The sequence below is a fragment of the Hirundo rustica genome, chromosome 1, assembly GCF_015227805.2.
Source record: "Hirundo rustica isolate bHirRus1 chromosome 1, bHirRus1.pri.v3, whole genome shotgun sequence".
NCBI classification, from domain to species: Eukaryota; Metazoa; Chordata; class Aves; order Passeriformes; family Hirundinidae; genus Hirundo; species Hirundo rustica.
In genome coordinates this window covers 109,846,196-109,865,108 of record NC_053450.1, presented here as the reverse complement: position 1 = coordinate 109,865,108, position 18,913 = coordinate 109,846,196, and the positions used below count along the sequence as shown (strand labels likewise).

At 38.6% G+C, this 18,913-nt stretch overlaps 1 protein-coding gene across 9 annotated transcripts in view; it reads left to right on the top strand.

Moving 5' to 3' along the window:
- The window catches only part of BBS9 (Bardet-Biedl syndrome 9), a 286,026-nt gene that overhangs the window by 12,112 nt on the left and 255,001 nt on the right, over positions 1 to 18,913 (top strand). The window lies entirely within an intron of this gene.

The following is an 18,913-nucleotide window of genomic DNA, read 5'->3' as shown; positions in this document are numbered from 1 at the left end:
GTACAGCTGGAGATGAACTTGGTGAGGGGTACAATGAACAACAAGAAGGGCCTCTACAGGTACACTAACCAGAAAGGGAAGATCAAAGGAAGCAACACTGTTGAACTGGTAACAGTGGACAAGTGGAAGGCTGAGGAACTCAACAACTTTTTGTCAGTCTTCACTGGTAATCTGTTTTCCCACACCTCTCAAGTCGTAGAGAGCAGAATGGGCACTGGGCGAACAGAGTCTCTCCCACTGCAAAGAAAGATTGGTTTTGTGACCACCTAAGGAACCTAAGTCTATGCAGCCTGACTGAGAGGCATCTGAGTCCTGGCAGAATTCTCTAATGTAGTTGCCAATCTATACTTCATGAATCTTGAAAAGTCATGGCAGCAGATGAAGTTCAGGGTTACTGGAAAAAGGGACACATTGAAAATGTTTTAAGGGGGCTGGAAAGGAGACCCTCAGGAAGTAGTGACCTCACCTCTGTGCCTGGAAACCTCTGGGAATAGAGCTTCCTAGAAGCTGTGCTAAGGCACATGGAGATCAGGGATGTGACTCTAGACAGCCAGCATGGCTTCACTAAGGGCAAGTCCTGGCAGATCAACTACTGGCCTAGTAGTAGAATGCCATGGAGTGAGTACATCAGTGGATAAGGTAAGGATTATGGATGTCATCTATCTGGATTTCTGTAAAGCCTTTGACACACTCCTTTACAATATCTGTCTCTAAATTGGGGAGAGATGGTGTTGATGGGTGGGCTGTTCACTGGATGATGAATTCGTTGCATCTAGAGAATCATAGAATCACAGAAAACCCTGTGTTTGAGGGGACCCATCAGGATCATCCAGTCCAGCTCATCCCTGTGCAGGGACACCCCAAGAATCATACTACATGCTTCTTTAACTCAGACTTGGTGGTGTGACCACTTCTCTGGGGAGTCTGCTCAGCTACCCTCTGTGTGAAAAGCATTTTCCTGATATCCACCCTAAACCTCATCTGACTCACCTTTTTGTCATTTCCTCAAGTTGTGTCACTGGTCACAAGAGTGAAGGATCAGTACCTGCTCTTCTACTTCCCTTCACGAGGATGTTGAAGACCGCAATGATATCTCCTCTCAGTTTTCTCTTCTCTAGGCTGAACAAATCAAGTGACCTCAGTCACTCCTTATAAGGCTTCCTCTCCAGACCATTCACTATCCCACAAAAGAATAGAATGACAAGTGGTGCTCCTTGGGCTCCTGTAGTAGGACCAGTGTTCTTTAATGTCTTCATCAATGATCTAGGCAGTGGGATTGAGTGCACCCTCAGCAAGTTTGCAGATGACACAAAGCTGTGTGGTGAGATTGGTACACACAAAGGATGGGATACCATCCAGAGGCACCTGGATAAGTTTGGGAAGTGGGCCCATGGGAACCTGACAAAGTTCAAAAAGTCGAAGCACAAGGTGCTGCACCTGCTTCTGGGCAATCACAGACATGAATACTGATGGGGAGATGAACTCATTGAGAACAGCCCTATGCAGAAGACCTCTGGTGTTCTCGTGGGTGAAAAGCTGGATGTGAGGCAACTGTTTGCAATCACAGGCTTGAAGGCCAAGTGTGTCCTGGTCTGCATCAAAAGCAGCATGACCATCAGGGTGAGGGAGGTGATTGTCTCCCTTGTGAGACTCCACCTGTAGAGCTACTTGTAGCTCTCGAGTCCTCATCAGAGGAAGGACATGGAGCTGTTAGGGCAGGTCCAGAGGAGGGCCATGAAAATGGTCAGAGAACTGGAGTACCTCTCCTGTGAAGATAGGCTGAGAGAGTTGGAGCTCTTCAGCCTGGAGAAGAAAGATTCAGGGAGTTCTTAATGTGGTCTTTAGGTACTTAAAGGGAGCGTAAAGGAAAGCTGAGGGACAAGCATTTTATACTAAAAGAGTGTAGTGATTTCATGTTCACTAAATTTTGGTTGCCAAATTTAGTGTAGTGGTCTTAGTGTTTATTCTCTTTTTTGTGGAAGAAAGATTAGGAGAAAAGCAAAGCAGGCTCAAGCTTAAAAAATAAATTGTTTTATTAACACACTAAAAGAATAGAAAAGGTGGGAGAAAAAAAAATTAAAACAGTGAAACTTCAAAACACTCTTCCCTCCCCCTACAAACTGTTAACTTTTCTACCAAACAACATAGAGAGACACAACCTGTGATTTTTCACTCAGTTTCACCATTTAAACAATCTTTCATCACTTTGGGAGAGGAGTCTCTAGAGTCTTATGGAGACACTTGCTACAAGACTACAGCAGTCTAGTGGCTCCCAATGTCACAAATCTGCAACCGCCTGGAGCTTTTGCTCCCACCCATTAGCAGCCTTTCCCCTGGCTACTTATAGGCCTCTTAGTGTATTTGGGGTATTGTTTAAGTATTCTTCTTTTAGTACAAAACAAGGAATCTCTTCTTCTATCTCTAAAATCATCTCTATCTCAAAAGAAATAGACCTCCTTTTACCCCAGGAGCCGAGGGCTTCAAATCACTTTTTCTCTAAAATCATCTTTTTCTCAAAGGCTGAGACCTCCTTTTAACCCAGGAGTGAGGGCTTTAAGGTTCTTAATTAAATCTCAATCATATCCATCCTGAATTTTGATTACAACCAGTGTTCTCCCAACAACATTAAGATGTTATAAGGAACAGTCCGTTTCTCCATAGTTTACCCCAGTGAAGTCAAGTTAAAAATGTCCACTTCCTCGATTCCACTTTCCAATGATATCAGTTCTTTCACTCTTGATCCACTGACTTCATGTGGTGTCTTTTCTACGTACGCTCTGTCTCTTTCTTCTCGCTCTCAGGGAAGGGTTAGGCCTTGGAAGCTTCATGTTGCCAGGAAAGGGTTAAATTTGCCCAGGCCTGCAGTGGCCATGTGCTCTCTGCTGCAGGGCTGTAGAGACAAAAAGCCATGCTGATGGAAGAGGCTGGTGCATGTCCTCCTTTCCACCTCTCGGTCTCATTTAAGGCGGCTCAGCTCAGAGTAGTTATAAAGCTGCAGGCTTTATTTCTCTGCTGCCAACTGCCCCTGAGCAGATCGTGGTTTGGCCCCCTCTGGTGCGGTCCCAGGCACCTGGCCAGCATTGCTGAGCTGCAGCTTCCCCTTTCCCCTGCCGGGAGCAGGGGGAGAGAGAGGGGACTCAGCCAGCCCAGGCTGCTCCCCATGCAGGCAGTGGCTTCCTGAGGCCAGGCCTGAGGACAGTAGGGCCTGAACTGGGCCCCCTTGCTGCCCATGATGTTACCTCGTGGTCAGCCTAGAAGGAAGAGGCTGATCTGCTGGGAATCAGGGTTTTTATATGGATACTTCCCAAAGTCACATTTGATGTTCTCAGTGGTCAAAACCGATATCCCAAACTAACCTTCTGATAGGTTCCTGTCCTTTCTAAAGCAATTCCTAGGTCCTGACAGGGAAAAAACACTTGACGATCCTCCATAACTAAAAGCCTGTGCCAACCCATGACAAAGAAGGAAAAAATAGATTGGATATAAGGAGGAAGTTTTTTTTACAATGAGGGTCGTAAAACACTTAAGGTCGGATTGGATGGGGTTCGGAGCAACCTGATCTAGAAGATGTCCCTCCTCATTGCGGGGGAGGTTTGGACTAGATGACCTTTAAAGAACCCTTCCAACCCAAACTCTTCTATGATTCAATGATTTTAATGTCTCTGGAATTGTTTCATGTGTTTGAAATATAGAAACAAACACCACTAGATGTGTATTGCATTCTTATTCAGCATCTTCAATGTAAATTTTTGATGTTCTGTCCCTGTTAGTATACGGCAAGCTTAGACCCTTCAAATATTTTTGGTCTATTTGACAGCACATCTCTTTGGCTGAAATCTGATGGAGATATAAAACATACAGTGTACAACTGTCACTTCTCAACTGTTGATGTTTTGTCTCTTGTATTAAGAAAAAAGCTATTAGTGATTTCTCTGTGGGGAGTGTTGTGAAGTAAAGAAACCTATTTTGTAGCCTAGTTTCTAAATTTCATTCTTGTTACTGTTTTCAGTTAATGATTTGATCTATTAGCAATTTTCATATGTGGAAGGATTGAGATAGATGTTCTCATAACAGGAACAGATGAAGAAACAACAAATTTAAACAAAAATTATTATCATAGGAAGTTGAAATCTAAATTAAAGTATTAAAGCTGTGGAATAAAAACCCCAGAGACTGAAAAGCTGCCCAGTGGCTTGCATAGATTAACAGTGTACATTTTTCTTAAAAATAGCAGAGTGTAAATTGTGGTTGTCACCACTAGATGGTCCTCGTACAACACTTACCGGTTAGCATTTCTAAAGCTGCATTTATTCTTGAACTGATTCTACAGGTGTATTTACTGCAACACTTAGTGACGCATAGACAGCACAAAAGCACTTTCTGAAAACCTCTATAGCTAAAAGTCTTTTATTGATTGAAACAAAATGTATTCTCTTGGTTGTAGAACTTTAGCAAAAAGGTGAAATGAAATTGACTCTTACTTTCAGCAGAACTGTTAAAGGCCCAGGGGTGTGAGAAATAACTATGAAATCCCTTGTAAGTTTTGCTGAAATTCTAAACAAAGCTAATGGAAATGTTTAAAAATAGTAAATGGAGAACACCTATAAAGATGAAATTATAGAAGTCAATAATTGACTTCTATAATAATAAATCACACAGTTGGTTGTGACTTAGAACTTTAAAATCTTTGGCAAAGGATTATAATGCAGATCTTTACATTTCTTTGGTGCTTTATCTATGTTTGTTCTTTGCTGTCTCTGAACACTGGTGCTAAAATGAAAACAAGAAACTATCAAGAAGGGACATAAGAAGATTAGCTATTTTTTAAATATTTAAAATCTAGTATTGTTAGCCCAGACTTTCAAAAGTTGAACTTAACTTTAAGACATTACCTGTCTCGTTTTCATTTTTCTGAATTCTTCCTCATGGTCTTAGAGCTGCAAGTTGAGTTTGTACTCCAATTCTAGCATATGGGTCACTTTAGAAAGGATGATTCATGATAAAATCATGAGTCAGTAGTGCTGAACCCTGGTTTTCAACCAAGTGAACTCTTAACCTAGCCACAAAATGTCACAGCCCTTAAGTAATGAACAGATTGTAAACTTCATGGTTCACTTCAGATATAAAATTTAAAGACCTTGAGGGGTACTCTACCTTAAGTGTTTGGTTTTTTTTTTTTTTTTTCTTTTTTTTCTTTTTTTCTTTTAGAAAATGAATGTGAAAATGCATGTGTCTTTATGATTTATGATGCACCCTTATTTATGGTGAGGATGCAGGTTTACAAAAATTTTATTTTATATAAACCCATTAGTTGCACAAGTTTTATAAGGTCAGGTTGTACTATTATGGCATCATGCAATTACTCCACTGGAGACTGCTGTGCTAAGAATTCAAATGTCATTAGATGAAGTGATGTTTGCTGACAGTTTACACTAGCTTGGAAAGTATTTTCGGTTTTCACATCTGTAGTATGTTCTGAGTCTTTATGAGTCAAATACCAATGACCTGGTATTTGGCTCAAGCTCATCGTTTAAGATGATGAGCTCATTAGAGGCGTTAAGCTTGGAGGCAGCCTGGGCTGTGGTGACCCTGGCCTGGTGGAGCTTGTGATCTCAAGGAGCATGGTCTTGACAAGAAGCAGAGTCAGGACCCTGAGCTTTGGAAGAGTGAACTTTCAGTTGTCTAAGGAGTTGGTGAATGAGATGCCCTGAAAAACTGTCCTTAGGGACAAAGCAGCTGACCAGAGCTGTCATTTTTCTTAGTGTTCAAAGCTCTCCATTGCAATGTTTGAGAAATCAAGCAAGGTAGGGCAGACACTGGCATGGATGAGCAAGGATCTTGTCCTCAAACTGAGAAAGTAAGAAAGAAATGCACAGCCAGTGGAAACAGAAGACATGTGGCCTGGGGAGAGTACAGGGGTATTGTTCAGATGTGTAGGGATGGGATCAAGAAAGTCAAAGCACTGATGGAACAGGACTTGGCAAGGGATGTGAAAAATAACAAAAAGCTATTCTTTAAGTACACAATGCCAGAAAAGAAAGGCCAAGGAGGGTGTACTCCCTAGTAAATGACAAAGGAGAGCCAGTAACAACAGATATGGAGAAGACTGAGTTACTCAATGAGTTTTTTGCCTCAGTCTTCACCGACAGTCAGGTTTCCCACATCTCTCAAGTCCCTGAACATCTAGTGAGAGCTGGGAGAGCCAAGTCCCTCCTGCTGTAAGCAAAGAGCAAGTTTGTGACTACTTGGTGAAACTGAATAGCCACAAGGCTGCGGGGCCTGATGACATGCATCCCAGGGTCCTGAGGGAACTGACTGATTTTGTTGCAAAGCCACTCTCCATTGTGTTTGAAAAGTCATAGCAGTCAGGCAGAGTCCTGGTAACTGGAAAAAGGGAAATACCTCTCCTATTTATAATGAGAAAGGAAGATCTGGGGAACTACAGGCTAGTGATCCTCTCCTCTGTGCCTAGAAAAATTACGGAGCACACCATCCTGGAAGCAATGTTAAGGCATTGCTTCACTAAGGGCAAATGGTATCTGACCAGTCTGGTGGTTTTCTGTGATCTATTTACTGCTCCAAGTGGTTGACAAAGAACAGTGAACGGATATCATCTGCCTAGGCTTCTCTATAAGGTGTTTGACACGGGCCCACATGGCATCCTTCACTCCAAACGTGAGAGATGCGGATTTGCTGGATGGACTGTTCAGTGGATAAGGAATTGGCTAGATGGCTGCAGCAGAAGAGTTGCTGTCAGTGGCTTTATGTCCATGTGGGTGCTGGTGACAAGTAGTGTATCTTAGGGACTCTGTCTTGAGACCAGTGCTTTTCAATATCTTTGTCAGTGATGTTGACAATGGGATTGGGTGCACCCTCAGCAAATTTGCAGATGACACGAAGCTGTATGGTGCGATTGACACACCTGAAGGATGGGATACCATCCAGAGGCACCTGGACAAGCCTGAGAATTGAGCCCACGGGAACCTGACAATGTTCAACACATCAAAGTACAAGGTGCTGTACCTGCTTCTGGGCAAATGCAGACATGAATACTGATGGGGAGATGAACTCATTGAGAACAGCCCTACGGAGAAGACAGTTTTAAGTGTTGTACTTGGCTGGTAAACCCTAAGTGATGGAAATTTTTTTTGCTGATTGAAAGCTTCTGATAATAAATGAGTTATGTGTTTCTTCCCTGTTAAAAGATAGGAATGGACCGAAGCAAGTGAATTTGATATAGTGTTTTAGTTGAGAATTCCTTTTCTTCTTCATTATGCAGTGTGCCTCCAGTTCAGTTTCTAAGGCATAAATCTGGTATGAGTCTAGAAACAGTCAATTCTTATTTAAGCAATATTATTTAGTCTTAATAAAGTTAAATCAATGTTAATTGAAAAACAAGTGAGAAGGGTTTATTTCTGGTAGCTAGGTAGTGACTGGATTTTGAGCTAGTATTGTTACATTTTGCTGTTGATATCATCTGGTAATAATTTTATATCATTCCTATGTTTTATTTATGGTTACACCAAAATCATGTAGGTCTAGTTACTTTAGTTAAAATAATGATGAATTGGATCTGTTCTACCAGTGCAGAATTTTGGTTAATCAATTTGCTATTGTTGACATCAGGTGTATGAAATTGTAGTAGTAAACTATATTCATGTAAAAATATTAGAACTCATTATAGATGCATAATCACACAGAGACTGGTTGGGATAATTATCAGCTGTTTAAGAATCTCGTGAATTTACATATTGACACAATAAAAGATTTGCGGGGAATGGGCATGAAGCAAAACTCAATTTTGACTCAGTGCAAATAAATTCATATAACTTCATAATTAATTTTTATTGTCTTTTCCTAACACAATATTTACATAATTAGTGCTTAAGTTACCTTAATTTTGTACCTACGACATACAGAATAAACTCTGACCTGTGCCTTGACTTTGTCATGTCTATATTGGAGGTATTTAGACATGTTATGTTTTCCTGCTTGTAGAGAAATCTGAGCAAGAAGACAGTAGATTGGAAAATGACTCTTACTCCTACTTTACCATTTTCTGTTCGATGGGTTAGGGACTTAGCCACTTTATAGTGCGCTTAAGTCCTTCTACATCTTGAGAAACAGCCAATGTACTTCTTGTGCCTGACTATTCTTAAGAAGAGATTTACTGATGTGGAACCTGCTTATAAGAAAGGATGATATCATGTGTTTTATAGCAGAAGAAAAGTGCCTTTATTCCTTTGAAAAAGTTTGCAAATCTGGCCACAATATCATTCTTTGCCTTGTTCACCTTGAGTCAGATGTGACTTATGTTTGAGGAAAGTATATGCAATAAATTTCTGCTGAAGTAATTGTAAAGAGTAGAGAAGGGCTTTAAAGTAAAAACAAAACCACTGTTACTTGAAACTCAGGCAGCTTTACAGATTGTCACATAAATTTCCTGTGGTCAGCTGTGCATTAGACTGAATGCTGGGCAGGATAGTCGCACTTGTATGAACAAACAACAGTGTGTAAGGAGTGAATACTGAAGTTCTCTGCTTTGAGGACTGGTGGATGAAGTGCAGGTTTCCGGAGCTGCTCTCTGAAGTGTTTAGGAAGTGTGTGAATGATCACATGCTATAGTAGGAGGATGCCCTTTCCCAGGATAGGATTGAGTTCTGTGGCTGTTCTTCAGGGTGTTAGTGGTACATTAAGGTGGGTGTATAAACACTCTGAATACTTCCAGTTTTCTTTTTTCCTTTTTTTTTTTAACTTTTAAAAATTTATTTATTTATTTATTAATTTTAAAGATTTCTTTAATATTCTTAAGAATTAAAGAAACAGCATATTGATAGCTTACCAGCAGGAGACACAATCTATAGGGTTGTTCTTGAACAGAATACTAATTTTATTTAGTGATAGGCAGAAATTGTAGTTTAATAACTTTGCTTTCTTAGCTGCTGAATTATTTTTGAATGGCATTTACTTACAGGTAATGGTTTTGCACTGTAAAAACACCATTACTGCTTTGTGTGATTCCACACACTTGTGTTATCTAATAGTTAAGTTATAAGTGATTTAACCATAGTTTTCTATAACTCTTCAAAGGAGTTGATAAATGATTTAGTATTGGATTCCCCTATTAAGCACAGGCTTTGAAATTTACATTTTTGTTTGAAACCTTAATGTCTTAAGTCAGCTTCCACAGTAGTTCAGATTTATTTGAAGTTGTTTTGTGAAAACTCTACCAATAAAAGCAGATAATAAAACAATAGCAAAAGGAAGAAAAAAAGAAAATACAGCTTTGACATGACAATGTTACAAGCAGAAAAGTGTGAAAATACCTTGAACCTATAATTTGCTCAGTGAATGGCCTTGAATTCATTTTACTTTTATAGTGCTGGCCTAGAGGAAAAGTGTGTTTGAGTGTTACAACAAAGAGAGTGCTATATGGAGAAATTTTTTAATAATGAAATACAACATATGCATAATCCATGCAACCTTGTAACAGGAAACTTTGTGAGGAGAGTAGACTGTGTTTAACTTTTCTACAATTCTTCAAGAATAAATTTTATTAGGTGTTAGTCAGAAAAAAAAATTATCAGCTGAGTTTTATGCTGTAAGGTGAAATTATTCTTATGAATATGTTTAAATACTGGAGCAGTATAAATTCAGACTTTGATTTATTGGCTAGTTCTGTTAAGGAGCATAATATTTAATGGCTGCCTTCCTGTTAAATTGCTTCTGCATAAGGGCAGATTTTTGGAAAGGTTTGGGCTTTGAAATTTTTTCATGGAATAGATCTGCTGATGACTTCTTCTAAATGGTTTCTCACTCAACTTTGGAAAACTTAGGGGTTTTAATTTTTTTTTTCTCTTAATAATTGAATTAGAACCTCTTCTCTGAATTGAACAAGTGAATGAAAAAATAATCAGGGAAAATATTCTGAGTGTCTTTCCATCTGTTTACTTTTCCTTCTTCAGCTCTTCTTAACAGTAAGGATTGTAGCCTAATGATCACAGCCTAACTGAAATAAAAATTCTCATTGCCTTCAGTATGCCAGAACTTTGCCTCAATTATGAATTTCTAGATAAATCTCTTGATCAGCCATTTGTTTAAAAAAAGAACTATAATTTAAGTGAAGTAAAATCAGTTGCAGAAATACATAACTTTGGGAACAGTTGTATATGTAAGTGATAGTTTGTTTTTCAAAACTTAGGTGAATTTTATATGACAGTTTTTCTAATTTCCCTTGTTGAAGTTTGGTGCCCAAAAGTGTGCAGTCACTGTGCACTGGTATTATAAAATGTTCGGTATCTTACATGTGGGATTATGGATCCTGCAGTGCTCCTGCCAAGAGTCGGTGAGGTCCAAGGCAGAACAATAATTACCTCATAAGTTTTTAATAGCACATGTATATTAATTATGACCCAATCTGTCTTTTTGATGACATATTGTTGACTCATTTTATTTCATGTCCTACTCTAATCTCCAGACTCTTCTTTGTGCTATTGCCTGCCGTATTCTGTTTTCTTGTGAGTCAGTTGTCTGAGATCACATCAGATGTTTTATTTCAATTTTGAGATGCTGTCTCTAAAGTTTAGAAATGCAGTGTATGTTATTTCCCTCTCTAATAAATAGTTTGGCATGATGAATTTTCTGTTACTTTCAACCTATGTACAGCTTTATTATTTACACATGTACTTTCTTATTTAAATGTTACAGCATTTCATGTGAATGCATTTGTCTGCAAGATTTGTTTGCTGCTGCATACTTTTTCCTCCAAAAGAATGCAGTTTTAGTTTCTAATTATTTGGTCTATTTTGTCTTCTCAAAGGGTCTTTCAGAAGTGTGTGTATGTAGCTTTTGTTTATTTTTCCAGTGGTCATCAGTGATTACTCCATTACAAAAAAAAGTCTCCAATCTATAGGAATTTATTTGGAGAGTCACCAAACCCTTGTTAGTTGCTTTACCTAGAGCGTTGAAGTGTATCTTTTACAAGGTATAATGCTTTATACTAATTTTATTTTGGGTTATTATGCTTGGTGCAAATAATTCCTATAAAAAAATCACTCTACTACATCATTGTGGTAGCTTAGTTCCTAAGCACCACACAGCTGCTCGCTCATTTCTCCCACTTCATCCTGGTGGAATGGGGAAAAGAATCAGAAAAAGGTAAAACTTGTGTGTTGAGACAAGAACAGTTCAAAATTTGAAATGAAGTATGATGATAATAGTAATAAAAAGAAGAGAGAAATGAAACCCAAGAAAAACAAATAATGCACAGTACAGTTGCTCACCACCCACTGACTGATGCCCAGCCTGGCCCCCATCAGCGATCAGTCCTTTTACAACCAGCTCGTCCTTTGAGTGTTCTCAGTATGTTTCCAACAGTTTTAAAATACAGGATAACAAATTGTTCCTGCTTATTAAACCTGTGATGTCTTTTCTGAGGTTGCCAAGAAGGAAACTAATAGGATGGTGATTTTTTTTTTTTTTTTTTGGATAGAGATGTAATTCACTGACTCATTTGACCACAAAGTAAGAGTTAAGCTTTTCTGTATGTTGGTTACTAGTCTAGGATATACATATATATATATATATAGACAAATGACTTGAATGTGAAAAGTGGCTGTGTTTCCTTGGTGTTTTTTAGCAAATTAAGTCAAGCTTTTAAAGTCAAGTTTATTTCTAATTTTTTAGGGTATATTTGAAACTTGAAGATATATTGGACTTTCATCTAATACTCCATACAGTAAACCCTCACTTTTGTGTTGTAAGCTTCTGACCATCTGACTTTGCTATAAATATTCTCAATGAGTTATTTGGATGTGACTGCAGTTATTCTGGAGATCATTTTTCAGCACATACCTTTAACAATTCTTTAGCTCAAAAAAATTAATAAATAATCATACAGAAGGGGTAAAGTTGGAAGGTACTCCTGGAGGTCATCTAGTCCACAAACCCTGCTTGTCCCTAAAGCATGTTACTTGGGAGTTGTTTCCAGATGGCTTTTGAATATTTCCAGAGAGGGAGACTCCACAATCCCTCTGGGCAGATTGGTCCGGTGCTCATCCACAGCCTCACAGTAAAGAAGTTTTTCCTTATGTTCAGGTGGAATTTACTGTGTGTAGCAGTTTCTGCCCATTGCCTCTCATCCTATTGCTTGGCACCACTGGGAAGCATCTCTGTCCGTCCTCTTTACACTCTCCCTTCAGGTACTTATGTACACTCCTTTCAGTCATCCTCCTGAAGCTGAATAGGCTCAGCTCTCTCAGCCTGTCATCATAGGTGAGATTACCTCATCCCTTAATCATCCTTGTTGCTCTCCCCTGGACCTGCTGCAGGAGCTCCATGTATCTCTTATAATGAAGATCCCAGAACTGGACATAGCATTCCAGACGTGGCCTCACCGGGGCTGAGTAGAGGGGCAGGAATACCTCCCTCAGCCTGCTTGTAATGCTCTCCTAATGCATCCCAGGATATTGTGGGCATTTTTGGCCACAAGGTAAGACTGCTGGCTCACCCTTCTATTTCCCCCAAGTTGTTCTCCACATAGCTGCTTGGACCAGCTATCTTAGACCCCTTGTCCCTCTAGGGCATGTTGCCCTGGGATTCTTCAAGGAAGTCCCTGAAGAGGCCAAAATTAGCTCTCCTGAAGCCAGGGTTGTGATCCTGCTCACTGACCTGCTTTTTCCTCACAGGATACTAATGGTCTCATGGTCACTGTAGCCAATGTTGCCCCCAACCATCACATCTCTTATCATATGTTCTGTGTTTGTTAGTAAAGGTGCAGCAGCACACCTTTCCTAGTGGGCTCCTTCACTACCAGTGCCAGAAAGTTATTGTCAGTGCTTTCCAAGAACCTCCCAGGTTGTTTATGTCTCACTGTGTGGTTCTTCCAGCAGATGTCCAGGTGGTTGAAGTCCTCCATGAGAACCAGGGCCTGTGGCTGGGAGGCTACTTCCAACTGTCTATATAAGACCTCATCTGCTTCTTCCTCCCCTTCAGGCAGCCTGTAGCAATGACCCACAACAGTGTCACCCTTAATAGTTTGTCCTTTAATCCAAACCCATAAGCTCTTGACTCACTCATCATCTTCCCTGAGACAGAGCTTCATTCATCAAAGTGCTTTGGGAAGTGCTTACCAGTCATGAAGCTTCTTAGTCTAAGGAGACTATAAAAGGAGAAGTAGGAGAAAAGAGGGATCATGTAATTCTGTTTCATTGTAAGTTTTCAGGTCTGTTTTAAATGGAATTTTAAAGTTGATAGATTTATTTTATAATGGTGAGTTAATATCTTACTGATAGCTTTTGAAAGTGCCTAAAATATTGAAAAATAGGGCATGTATTCAGCTTAGTGAAAGGTCTGCTGTTGATTTATGATTCACTACAGACATCCGTGTACCTGAACTATTCAGTCAAATGTTATGATTTCAGAGGACAACTGGTGACCGTATTTGTTTGTGGGAGATTTGCTAATTCAGCAAGATGTTCTGTAATATGTATGATAGGTATATTACTTCAGATGAGAGCTGAAAAGTTCACAGACTGGAATTTCTCCTACTTGCTTTAGGAAAAGTGTGTGCCTGTATTGTAATGCCTGTATGAATGCAAGGCTCTTAGAAGCAGATTTCTGCATTTGCCAGGGCCTGAAAAGTAGTTACTGAACAAGTTAAGACAACAGGCAGAATTTAGGGAGAAGAATTTTACCATCTCTTCATGAATTGTCATTATTTAAGCTACATCCACGCATAAGCCATTTTCAAGACCTCCTCTGTTTATGCTATCTGTAATTAATCTTCTGCATTAAAAAAGAGAACAACTTTGAGTGACACTGCTTTCACAGCTGCCTGAACATTTTTACTGAGAGTATTTCTTTTGCTAGGTGGAAACATCCACTTTTATTTGTAGAAAAAATTATTCACCTATTATGGAAGTTGTAATAAACAAGCTTTTGTACTATAATCTGTTTAGGGGAAGAGACTTTACCTGTCATGTGTACACAATGCCAAATACTTAATAAATTTTAGTATGTTGGATGTTGCAACTATAATACTTTGAGGTCTTCATACTCCATGCTGGTCTATCCTACCCCTTTGAACTGTACTAGTGTTTTTCCTAAGGGTCCTTCCACCACCTCAGGTTAATATGAGATTTAAAGGCGTCATTTCCAAGTCTCATAACTATGTCATTTTTAGTAAGGCTTGAATCAAGAACAAAGGAGTATATCACAAGTCTCTAAGGGATTAATTGTGTAAGTGATGGCTGACTGGCCTTTGGAGATATTTCAATAGTTCAAGATTCTCTTTCCATCTGAAATCCTTCATATGTTTTATGGCAGGAAGAAATCTACAAGGGGTTAGAATACAGTAGGATGGGTAAGAGAAGCAAGGGCAATTTTTTTTTCTTGTGGCAGATCTGACTCCGTGCTTTACTATAACTTGGTCAGGGAGGCTCCTTACAGAGAGAGCATCCCTTGTGTTGGGACATATGAATATGTTTTACTGCAATGCTTTAATATCCAGAATGGTTTAGAAAATAATTAAAGCTAACATCAGTAGAATAAGGACTTAGGGTTTTCCTTAAACACTTTGAGTTTCTCCTAAAGTTCTTCTCTTCCTATCCACTACTCTCTTTTTATTTCCTTCCCATTGGAGTGATTTTTCAATTCCATCAGAAAAGCACCCATCAGTGTCAGCTGGAATATATGTACACCTTGTGCATCATTTGGGATAGGTACTTGTATTAGCACTGAGCTATACAGGGCAGTTTTCTTCTCTGCTTGTATTCAGGGTACTGGTAGTGAGATCCTCTCACCTAGGATGAATGGCCACAGCTGAAGCCCTGAGCTTTGATCCTTTCTGTAGTTGTGCAAGGATAAGCCACCAGACCACTGAGCTATTAAATGCAGAGTTCTTTCTGAATGTACACTGACATGTGCTTCCTGCACTGGATTAGGAAGGTGATGTAAGACTTGCCTTTTACTAGGCATACATTTTTTGAAGAACTGCTCAAGTTATTTTCAAATTGTTTTTCCATTTGTCAGACCTGATTCCTTGAAGCTCTTTTCTCACAATTGCCCCAGATCTGCTTTGCTAAAGGAGCTAGGGTCAGCAGCAAATAGAGTTTTCCAAAATGGGTTTGAGCTGGAGAAGTCTGTGTTCCCTGTGCTGTGAGAAATCTCAGGGGCAAATTTCAATAATGAGGGAAAAGGAAAACATACTTGGTTGTTTCAGGTCAGGACAGGAACTTGTCTTCCTGTGTGTGGGAATACAGTTTATGTGCATCACTTCACTGGTCACTTTTTTATCACATTAGGAGAGCATTTCCCATGTATCACTAGAGGGCTCTTAGGTTCCTGACTGTGCTGTAAATGCCAGTTTATCTTTTAATTTTATTTCATTGATGCTTCCTTCCACACGAGGCTTTTTTTAGTGAGGCATTTGATTACCATTAAAGGCAGTTAAAAGTTTTCTCTGCTGATGTCTTCCTAAACTCTAATTTTATGAAATTTTTTTCTGATTTCCAATTTATCCCACTGCAGTTTTCATTGCCTAATTTCATGCGGTGCTCAGGCCCTGTGATTACGTGATGTACATTTTATGAAAATGATTTGGTGCCAGAGGGGAAGCTCAGAGTACAGGAAATCATTAACATGCAAAAAACCCTGAGCTCCAAAATAGCTTTAATTAGAAGCTTATTTCAAAGAACTACCACCTGCCTCTCATTTTGTCCTTGCATTAGCTCTAAAAATACATTGTGGCTTAAAAATATGATGTAAATATATTAATATCCTGCTAGAATAACAAAACTACAAAACAACAGTAGCTAGACTTGTGCTTGAAAGTAGCACTTTCTGGCTAAGGGACATTCCTCTTGAGATGCAAGCTGAGGAAACTATGTAGAGTACACTAAGTGATTCCATCTGATATGCAGAGAACACAGTGGTTTATATTTTCACTTTATAAATGTGTCACTGGTAAGGCCAACTGGCTGCAATAAGCTTTTTTGAAATGGACATTTCTGGTTGAGTGTTTGGAGGTCTGCATTTCTTAAAGTGAAATATAAAAACTCCATTTACTAGGCACACGTTAAAAACAAATGCTGAAGGAAATAAGTTGACCTATAAAAAGCTGGGAAATAAGAGTCCATACACAATTTAATTTTCTTTAATTATGCTTTACATGTAATTGTTTGGATAACTGGAGTTTGATTCACTAGTATAAGCTAATTAAAATCCAAATTTGAAAATTAGAGACGATCAAGGTGGTGAATATATTGAGAAAGTCTGCTGTACTTTTAAAAGCCAAAAGAGTTTCAGTCTTGTGCCTTGTTTCTTTGAACAGTACTGTTCAGTACTGCAGTGTCCTTGCAGATCATGGGAGCACTCTTAAGAACTTGTAATATTATGTCATGTCATATTCAATTGTGTCACTACTGTTAAAACAGGAGAGATTTTAACAATGATATTTGTGTGCGGTTGCGGATTATGCATGCTGAAGACGAACGCTTTCATTTGGCGTGACATGTAGCTTCATATATATTGCAGGAAGTGCTGTAGTGTTTCTCTTCATCACTTTCATGATGTTATGGAATTGGCAAGAACAAGATTGATATTTCCAATATAGAGAAGAACAGAAGCTGTTACTATTTGTTACTTAAGCAGTAATCTCAACATTTGTAATGACAGTTTTTTCCTATTATTTGAATTGTAATATGTGAATTAGATTATCACATTGAATCAATTGCATCTGCTATAGTTTTCATCAGAAGAGTAGAAATTAACAGCTTAATTGTATTTTAGACAAGCTTAAGCCCTAAAGATTGTGATCAGCAGTTCTCTAAGAGATAATTTTCTCACTACTGTCAGTATAACCAGGAGTACCTGAAATTTAATTCTACTATAAAATGTATTAAGATTTCTGTGTTAGTAAGGGCATTTACTTTGCAATTAAATGTCTTTTACTTTTGATCTACATCAAACAATGTTTAGAACTTTTCAAAATGTAATAGCAACATGATAAAAATTTAAACATACTTAACATAGTTATTTTTTTCTGTGACTGAAATAGTTTTATTTGTAATTTTAATTTTTCATGTTTGTTTTTTTCCCCAACTTTATATTTTTCTGTGTAAGAAAAGATGAAAACCAAGAAACCTTAAAAACTCCCAAAGTGCAAGTGTGTTATACCACTGTGCCCTTTAAAATAAAAATTTCCAGCTGCTATCTGTAATCAATTTGTCTTCATGTTACAGGTGCCAGGGAGTTGCCCTGAAGTTAGAGGCTGAAAGTTAAAGTTCAGGAAACAGGGCGGTCAGACAGCTGCAGATTTCTTCTGCAGCACACTACTGATGGTAGGAGAATTCACAGGAGACTTTGGAAGGGAATTTGAAGATTTTTCATACCCAGACTTACAGTGTTGCATTCTTGATAAAAGTGTAAAATAGAAGTGGAACCAAACAGTTAGCTGCTGTAAAGAGACAAGAAGGTTTACAGCATGCTTGATGCTGAATGTGAACATATGTGATTTTGAGGTAACAGAGGTAGAATGGCTGTGGTCACACAGACACCTGGGTTATGAAGCACTGTTTTCTTGTATGCCCAAAAAAATGCTGCTAGTTTTTTGTAGTAGCCAGTAACTATACTTCAAAATAACCGTATCTGAGAGAGTGTGGTGACAACCAGTAGGCGAGCACCTTTTACTAGATATCAGTGTTTATACTAGTTTTTAAGGGAACTTGTACTGGTTAACTCTTATTTTGTACAGCTGGCTCACTCATACTCTTTCTAGGCTGCATCAGCAGTGTGACAATAATGTCAGCAGCTGTTGGAAAGTGGAAGCTGGGTATCATTGATGTTGGTAGCATACCAGTACAAAACTTCTCAATTTTTCCTGCTGGTTCCTAGTCTTTTCTGATTAAGGGCATGTGATAGGAGTAAATCCTGTGAAATTTCACAGCTTAGAGGAAATCTGCTGTCGATGCCTTGGAGTAGTTCAGAGATAAAAGACAGAATGACTTCTTTGAACGCCTGATTTGAATGATTCTTCTCTTGACATCATCTAGTCCAATCCCACTTCCGGAGCAGGTTTGGCTAGAAGTTGCTCAGGATTGTGTTCTGTTGTATTTTCTGTATGTCTATGGGAGAAGATTTTACAACCTTTCTGGAAAATGGGCTGTAGTGTTTGATGACCTTCACAGTAAAAACCAAACCAAAACAACAAAAATCTTCCAACCGATGTTCAGATAGAATTTCATGTGATACAGTTTGTTAGTTTACTTTAGCCCTGTAAGTGGATGCCACAGAGAAGAGTCTGTCTTGCTTTTGTCTTTTCACTAGAGACTGAAAGATTCAACTTTGCCTCAACCAAATGAATAACATGAATTGCACTTTCAAATGTCCTTCTTATCACATGGTTGTTATTTGCAACAGAGTTTATGATACGTGGTATGAATTATATGCTGAATCTAGAAAAAGAGGATGGTAGATCTTAATTTTTAGAGAATAGGAAAATATATTTTCCCCTTCTGTTTTTACCCTAAGCCAATTTTTGTGTTTTTCAATCACAAGGACAAGTAATGACACATACTTTCTGGCCTTTTACACTGCTATTCATTTTTAAGTAGGTAAAGTTTCTATGAAGAATCACAGTGAAGATGAACAATGTTTTGCGCTGTATATTTGTTGCTTTTCAAATATTGAATATTTCTTTGACTTTTGTTACCTTTATGGAACTGTAAGAATGAAGCTTTAGTCTATTTTTGTTTTGCTTCACCTGCCTATGTTAGAAAACTTATTGAAGGATTGAGTGTGGAACTTAGTGAACAGACAATTTATTTGGGTCATTCATGCATACAGAATCATTCCTGAGACAAAAGACAGTATTTTAATTGAAGTGAATAGACATTTTGAATTAGATTTGAGTAGA